Source organism: Notechis scutatus, chromosome 6 (genome assembly GCF_049901735.1).
Source record: "Notechis scutatus isolate UNSWTSFEM ecotype Mainland chromosome 6, rNotScu1.2, whole genome shotgun sequence".
Lineage (NCBI taxonomy): Eukaryota > Metazoa > Chordata > Lepidosauria > Squamata > Elapidae > Notechis > Notechis scutatus.
Window position 1 is genome coordinate 29,870,957 of NC_142014.1, and position 8,301 is coordinate 29,879,257.

Here is an 8,301-nt window from a genome sequence, read left to right on the forward strand (position 1 = left end):
TGATTGATGATAATCTGGATTCATGATAGATATCTAGATAGATGATAATATAGATGATAGATAGATAGATAGATAGATAGATAGATAGATAGATAGATAGATAGATAGATAGATGATAGATAGACAGACAGACAGACTGACTTTCCATAATAGGTCTTCTTACTTCTCAGTATGAGAATTAAATATGGCAGTCTCCATATAGTCATAATATCAGGAACCTGTCTCAACCAGGAATTATATGGTGATGGAGAAACTATGTTTAATTCAAATCTGAATATAGCATGGCTGTTCAATGCAGACCTTCCAAAGTGGCCCTTCTCAATCCTCCTAACTGAAGTTGTGCAAGAAACTTGCCATGAGCGAAATAAACCCTCCCGTCCTTTCCTTTGTGTCAGAGAACACTGTACAATTTGAAATGAAGAGGCCGTCCAGCTGTTCCTTTTGTATTAACACAGGAAGCAGGTGTTTCAGGCTAGAGGCCCTGGAAAAGAAGTGGAGGCCCACCATTCTCTGATGATCAGTAGACATGTCCAATTCTGTAGCTCAGAACTGCAACTCCATCCTGGAGAACAGGACATTCTACCTCACTTCCGCTCTGCTGCTTGCCACAAAACCTCTTTGTTTCTCTGGAACTTTTGATCTTGATTTTTTTTTTGACCAGATTACCTGCTGAAACTATGTCCAGACCCACGAACCCACCTGCCTTTTATTTATATATTACGTCACTCGGAAAAGCAACTCTGGCTTACGATTAAAATCATAAATATAAAAATATTAACAAAACAAAACAAATAGAATAGAAATAAAAATAGGATAGGAGTAGAGTAGTGTAGAGTAGAAGAGAATAAAATCGAACATAGAAATAGCATAGAATGTAGAAATAGAATAGAATAGAATAGAAATAAGAATAAAATAGAATAAGGGTAGAGTAGCGTAGCGTAGCGTAGCATAGCATAGCATAGCATAGCATAGCATAGCATAGCATAGCATAGCATAGCATAGCATAGCATAGCTTAGCATAGCATAGCATAGAATAAACAGAGTTGGAAGGGACCTTGGAGGTCTTCTAGTCCAACCCCCTGCCTGGGCAGGAAACCCTATAGCATTTCAGACAAATGATTGTCCAAAACTTCCAGTGTTGGAGCATTTACAACTTCTGAGAGCAAATTGTTCCACTGACTAATTGTTCTCACTGTCAGGAAATTTCTCCTTAGTTTTAAGTTGTTTCTCTCCTTGATTAGTTTCCACCCATTGCTTCTTGTCCTGCCTTCTGGTGTGTATTGAGAATAAATTGATCCCTTCTTCTTTGTGGCAACCCCTGAGATATTGGAAGACATCTATCATGTCTCCCCTTGTTTCATCAAACTAGACATACCTAGTTCCAGCAATTGTTCTTCATATGTTTTAGCCTCCAATCCCCTAATCATCATTGTTGCTCTTCTTCGCACTCTTTCTAGAGTCTCAACATCTTTCTTACATCACGGCAGCCAAAACTGGATGCAGGATTCCAAGTGTGGTCTTACCAAGGCATTATAAAGTGCTACTAACACTTTCACGTGATCTTGATGAGAAAGTTAAAACAAATGAAGCAGGGAAGGAAATGAGGTATTAAAACAATTTAATCAAAGAGTGATGAACCACTGATAACATCTGAAGGCAAGCTGTTCTACTGGTTAATTGCCCTCACTGTCAAGGTTTTATTTAGAATACTAAATAAAACAATATAAATCGTAAGACACAAGCAACAAAATTATAGTCCTAAGAAGATAAGGAGACAGGTAATAGGAAAGATGGGAGTAATAGCAAAGGTGATAAATATGAACCAGTTGCCAAGCATCTGAATTTAGATCACATGATTGCGGAGATGCTGCGGAGGTCATAATTATGAAAAATGATCATAAGTCACATATTTAGTGACTTTGGACAGTTGTACGTCAAGAACTACACCAGCCAGTTGTAAGAAAGACAGAGCTGAACAGGATGTCTTAGAAGATTTCCTAAGTTCTCTGATGATTAAACTTGACATAATGATCATCTCACCTCCTTAGGTCCTTCGAAGAGCTGAGCTAGAGTTGGCCATCAATGAAATGGCTTTTTGGAAACCTTTCCCTCTTCATCCAGCACAAGATGAAGAGCATGGAGGAATTCTAGCACACCGTGATGATTTTTTCAAAGCTTTTGGCTGAGGTCAGCCTGAAGCTCTCTTAAAAAATTTAACAGGATCCGCAAAGTTCATTAATCACATCCTCATCCCAAAATGCTCAGAAAGCATAAGAGCTTTCAACCTTCCTGTTCTTGTTCTGACCCAAACCTTGTTCCAAGGAAACTAACATGAAACGGAGGTAACAGCAAAACCTTTTAATGATTCTTTACAAATTTCGTTCCTTCACAATTAAAAGGCTGTTTCAAACTAATTGTATCTTATAAGAATGAGCCTTACAAGGTTGTGCAAGTCTGCCAAGAACACTAGATATAGTTGCCAAGAACTATTTCAAACACAAAGAGTCTCCAAACACAAACTAAGATAGTTTGAACATCCACAAGGCTTGAGTGCAAGAACTTCTTTGCTTCCTGCAAAGAATCCTACCTCTGAAGGCTGGCTTTTATCCCTTAAGGGAGGGGCCATCACTTTTCAGCCTTACTCCCAAGTCACCCGTGCTGCTGCAGCTGCTTTTTCCAACAAGCAGCCCTGCGTGCATGCTCACTGGGCACAGGCTCCTCAGGGGTTTCTTCATCACTGCTACCAGCCTCCACTCTCTCCAAAGGCAGCACTCCACTCCCTGATGGTCCTGGCCCCATCCCTGCATCACACACAGGCCCCTCACCTGAGTCCTCGCTCTCCGAGACCTCAGCTGTCCACACCTGCTTCCAGGGAACCACAACAGGTGATTAAACTTGGCATAATGATCATCTCACCTCCTTAGGTCCTTCAAAGAGCTGAGCTAGAGTTGGCCATCAATGAAATGGCTTTTTGGAAACCTTTCCTTCTTCATCCAGTGTGAGATGAAGAGCACGGAGGAATTCTAGCGCACCGTGATGATTTTTTAAAAGCTTTTGACTGAGGTCAGCCTGAAGCTCTCTTAAAAAATTTAACGGGATCCGCAAAGTTCATTCATCACTTCCTCGACCCAAAATGCTTTCAACCTTCCTGTTCTTCTCCTCCTCGCCATCCAGATATTTGCAGGAACCCCATAGCTTTGGCCACATCCTCATTGTTGTCGCTACAATGTTCCTTCGCATCTTCATGCACTAAATATTATCTGACGGTTCCTTATGTTGTCAGTTAGTTGGTGCAAAAATGGTGAACGCAGCCTGACCAACAATTACCTTCCCCCCCCCCCCAGTAATTTCGAGCTGCCTTCTCTGTGTACCCTCTGGTTTGCAATCACAATAAAGGTTTGGTTTGATTAGTAAGGTCTTAGTAGCAAGGCGATCACTTGATGAAAATCTATAGGCTTAAGAAAAGGATTTACTGCTGAACTGAAAGAAACTGGAAAATCCATTCCCCCCCCTCTTACTTATTAACACAATTAAGTTTTCTCTTCCCTGGTGCCTTCTTCAAAAGCAAACCTGAAGGCTATTATGGTTCATTGTACACCTGTATTATCTATACAGGTAGTCCTCCACTTACGATCACAATTGAGCCCCAAATTGCTGTCGCTAAGTGAGACATTTGTTAAGTGAGTTTCCCCCCCCCCCATTTTAAAACCTTTCTTGCCACCATTGTTAAGTTAGTGACATGGTGGTTAAGGGAACCTGGCTTCCCCACGCAGTTTGTTCATCAGACGGTTGTAAAAAGGGATCACTCGATCCCTGGGACACTGCAACAATAATGGAAAGCTAAATTTTAAGAGCAGTGAAAAGTGAAAAGTGAAAAGATTTCCCTCCTTTTGGCATGTTCTCATATTAGTTGCAATCGAGAGAGAGAGAGAGAGAGAGAGAGAGAGAGAGAGAGAGAGAGAGAGAGAGAGAGAGAGCAAGTGCTACAAATCTGCTTCTTTTGATTTCTGGCTTGTTTTGAGAAATGTTAACGTTGGAGGTAAAGAGTCAGAGATTGTGAGTTGTACTGCAAACATGTTATTTTACCTGGCATTGCTTAGCAGTTAGATAATTGTATACGCTTCCACTCCACTCTGAAATAGGCAGGCAGTCTTGGCATGAAAAGCAGTGCCAACTAATAAAAAAAGGCATGTGTCAGCACGACAGCTGGTCAATAGCTCATACATTTTTCCCTCACTTGTCACTGGAATTCCCTGAATTTTCTAATTATCAGAAAATGGAAGCATCAATTTTCACCACTGCAGAGAAAATGAAATTATAATGGTTCAAAAAGCCCCCACAAAAGGATTAGAATGTGTGTGGGAATATAAATTCTTATTGCCAATTTAGTACAATGCTTTTCCTTTAAACTTGAGCACTGTCTGTCTGTCTGTCTGTCTGTTTCTCTGTTTCTCTCTCTCTCTCTCTCTCTCTCTCTCTCTGTGTGTGTGTGTGTGTGTGTGTCTGTTTTGTTTGCCACAGAACAGATAGAAGATATTAGAAACACCAATCAAGCAGAACACAGCAAACTCCAAGACCAATAAACACAGACCAAGACTCCCAACCAATCAGGATGAAGAAAAAACCATTCTGGCACAGCAGTAGGCTAGCCCCAAATTTAAAACCGAGATGGCTGTGAAAGTCTGACTCACAAACGAACACAATACAGAAGCCTGATGATGGCAGATGAGATTCTGCCGAAACGTTGCTACAACTTTAAAAGCACAACTATAATGACGCGGGAAAATATCCGAACAAAGCTGAATACCATACATATATACACTGCTCAAAAAAATAAAGGGAACACAAAAATAAGACATCCTAGATCTGAATGAATGAAATATTCTTATTGAATACTTTGTTCATTATGTAGTTGAATGTGCTGACAACAAAATCACACAAAAATTATCAATGGAAATCAAATTTAGTAACCCATGGAGGTCTGGATTTGGAGTTACACTCAAAATTAAAGTGGAAAAAAACACTACAGGCTTATCCAACTTTGATGTAATGTCCTTAAAACAAGTCAAAATGAGGCTCAGTAGTGTGTGTAGCCTCCACGTTCCTGTATGACCTCCCCACAACACCTGGGCATGCTCCTGATGAGGTGGCGGATGGTCTCCTGAGGGATCTCCTCCCACACCTGAACTAAAGTGTCCCCCAACTCCTGGACAGTCTGTGGTGCAATGTGGCATTGATGGATGGAGTGAGACATGATGTCCCAGATGTGGTCAATTGGACTCAGGTCTGGGGAACAGGCGGGCCAGTCCATAGCATCAATGCCTTTGTTTTGCAGGAACTGCTGACACACTCCAGCCACATGAGGTCTAGCATTGTCTTGCATTAGGAGGAACCCAGGGCCAACCGCACCAGCATATGGTCTCCCAAGGGGTCTGAGAATCTCATCTCAGTACCTAATGGCAGTCAGGCTACCTCTGGTTGTGCGGCCCCCTAAAGAAATGCCACCCCACACCATTACTGACCCACTGCCAAACCGGTCATGCTGGAAGATGTTGCAGGCAGCAGAACGTTCTCCACGGCATCTCCAGACCCTGTCAAATCTGTCACGTGCTCAGTGTGAACCTGCTTTTATCTGTGAAGAGCACAGGGCACCAGTGGCGAATTTGCCAATCTTGGTGTTCTCTGGCAAATGCCAAACGTCCTGCACAGTGTTGGGCTGTAAGCACAACCCCCACCTGTGGACATCGGGCCCTCATACCATCCTCATGGAGTCTGTTTCTTACCATTTGAGCAGTCACATGCACATTTGTGGCCCGCTGGAGGTCATTGTGCAGGGCTCTGGCAGTGTTCCTCCTGTCCCTCCTTGCACAGGCAGAGGTAGTGGTCCTGAAGCTGGGTTGTTGCCCTCCTATGGCCTCCTCCACATCTCCTGATGTACTGGCCTGTCTCCTGGTAGCACCTCCATACTCTGGACACTACGCTGACAGACACAGCAAGCCTTCTTGCTACAGTTCGTATTGATGTGCCATCCTGGATGAGCTGTACTACCTGAGCCACTTGTGTGGGTTGTAGACTCCATCTCATGCTACCACTAGAGTGAAAGCACCACCAGCATTCAAACGTGACCAAACCATCAGCCAGAAAGCATAGGAACTGAGAAGTGGTCTGTGGTCACCACCTGCAGAACCACTCCTTTATTGGGGATGTCTTGCTAACTGCCTATGCTTTCCACCTGTTGTCTATTCCATTTGCACAACAGCATGTGAAATTGATTGTCAATCAGTGTTGCTACCTAAGTGGACAGTTTGATTTCACAGACGTGTGATTGACTTGGAGTTACATTGTATTGTTTAAGTGTTCCTTTTATTTTTTGAGCAACATATATATATATATTTTCTTAAGTTTTCGCGGGTACTTACATGTATGGCATTCAGCTTTGTTCGGGTATTTTCCCACCTCATAGTAGTGGTGCTTTTAAAGTTGTAGCAACGTTTCAGCAGAATCTCATCTGCCATCATCAGGCTTTTGTATAGAACTATATATATGGTGTTCGGCTTGGTTCGGGTATTTTCCACGTCATTGTAGTTGTTCTTTAAAAGTTGTAGCAACGTTTCAGCAGAATCTCATCTGCCATCATCAGGCTTCTGTATTGTGGCTTCTGTATTTACTGTATACAATACAGAAGCCTGATGATGGCAGATGAGATTCTGCTGAAACGTTGCTATACAACTTTAAAAGAACAACTACAATGACGTGGGAAAATACCCAACCAAGCCTAACACCATACATGTAAGTACCAGCGAAAACTTAAGAAAAATATATATATATATATATATATATATATATATATATATATATATATATATATATATATATATATATATATATATTTGTAACTATGTATCTATCTATCACTTATCTATCATCTATCTATCTCTCATCTCTCTCTCTCTTCTGTCTCTCTGTCTCTCTGTCTCTGTCTCTCTCTCTCTCTCTCTGATATCTCTCTATGTCTCTCTCTGTTTCTCTGTCTCTCTGTCTCTGTCTGTCTCTCTCTGTGTCCCTCTCTGTCTCTCTCTCTCTCTCTCTGTCTCTCTGTTTCTCTGTCTCTGTCCCTCTGTCTCTCTATCTAAAATCTCTCTCTCTCTCTTTCTCCCTCTCTCATCTCTCTCTCTCTCATCTCTCTCTCTCTGTTGTGGTGTGAACCTCAACACTCTATCATCTATCTATCTATCATATCAACTATCTCTCTATCTACCATCTATCTGTCTATCTATCATCTATCTGTCTCTCTATCTGTCTGTTTGTCCATCCATCTCATCTCATCTCTCTCTTCTTTCATCCAAGGCTTAATCCTTCAACAAGAACAATTATATCAAATTGGATATAAACATATTGGCTCTTTAGGTTACACCTGATTCATTGTGTTAAAACAAACCTACTCTTGTAAAATTCAAAGGATATTTTCCAGTGGAAACAATTTCTACATTTTTTTGTTTTTGGCAGGAATGGAAAAAACAATTTGCATATTTGTTATGCTCTGCTGTGCTTAATTATGAACATTTTGCGATGAAGGACAGCCGTTTCTCCCCAAGGAACAGCTATTCTTCTCACCAAAGGTAAGGCTTAATGCCAAGTTGCTAGAATCTCCTTCTTTTTCACCCATTCTCCTGGCTTTTTATGATTATTCCAGAATGCCCAAGTAAAAAAGTAACTCCTTTATATACTCACAACAAAGTGGACCTGATCAGCTTTCAGAAATTTGCTACATCACTGGGTTTTTTTGAAATGCTAAAAGTAGAATCAAGAATAGGAGCTTTCAAACCAACTCATGATTGAATAATTGAGGGGATCCATAGTAGCAAGTGACTCAGACAAGGTGAATTTAACCTTTCTCTGTTAATTATATAAATGTCCTTTGGAGATATTACTTTTTTCATAGGAAATGATACATCTATTATTGCGTGGAGATTACAGTTAGTAGGTCTTCTAACTACATATGTGAAAAATAACCACCTTATTGTTCTATTCTATTCCTATTCCTATTCTATTCTATTCTATTCTATTCTATTCTATTCTATTCTATTCTATTCTATTCTATTCTATTCTATTCTACTCTACTCTACTCTACTCTACTCTACTCTACTCTACTCTACTCCACTCCACTCCACTCCACTCCACTCCATATTTCTATTCTATTCTATTCTATTCTATTCTATTCTATTCTATTCTATTCTATTCTATTCTATTCTATTCTATTCTATTCTATCCTATCCTATCCTATCCTATCCTATCCTATCC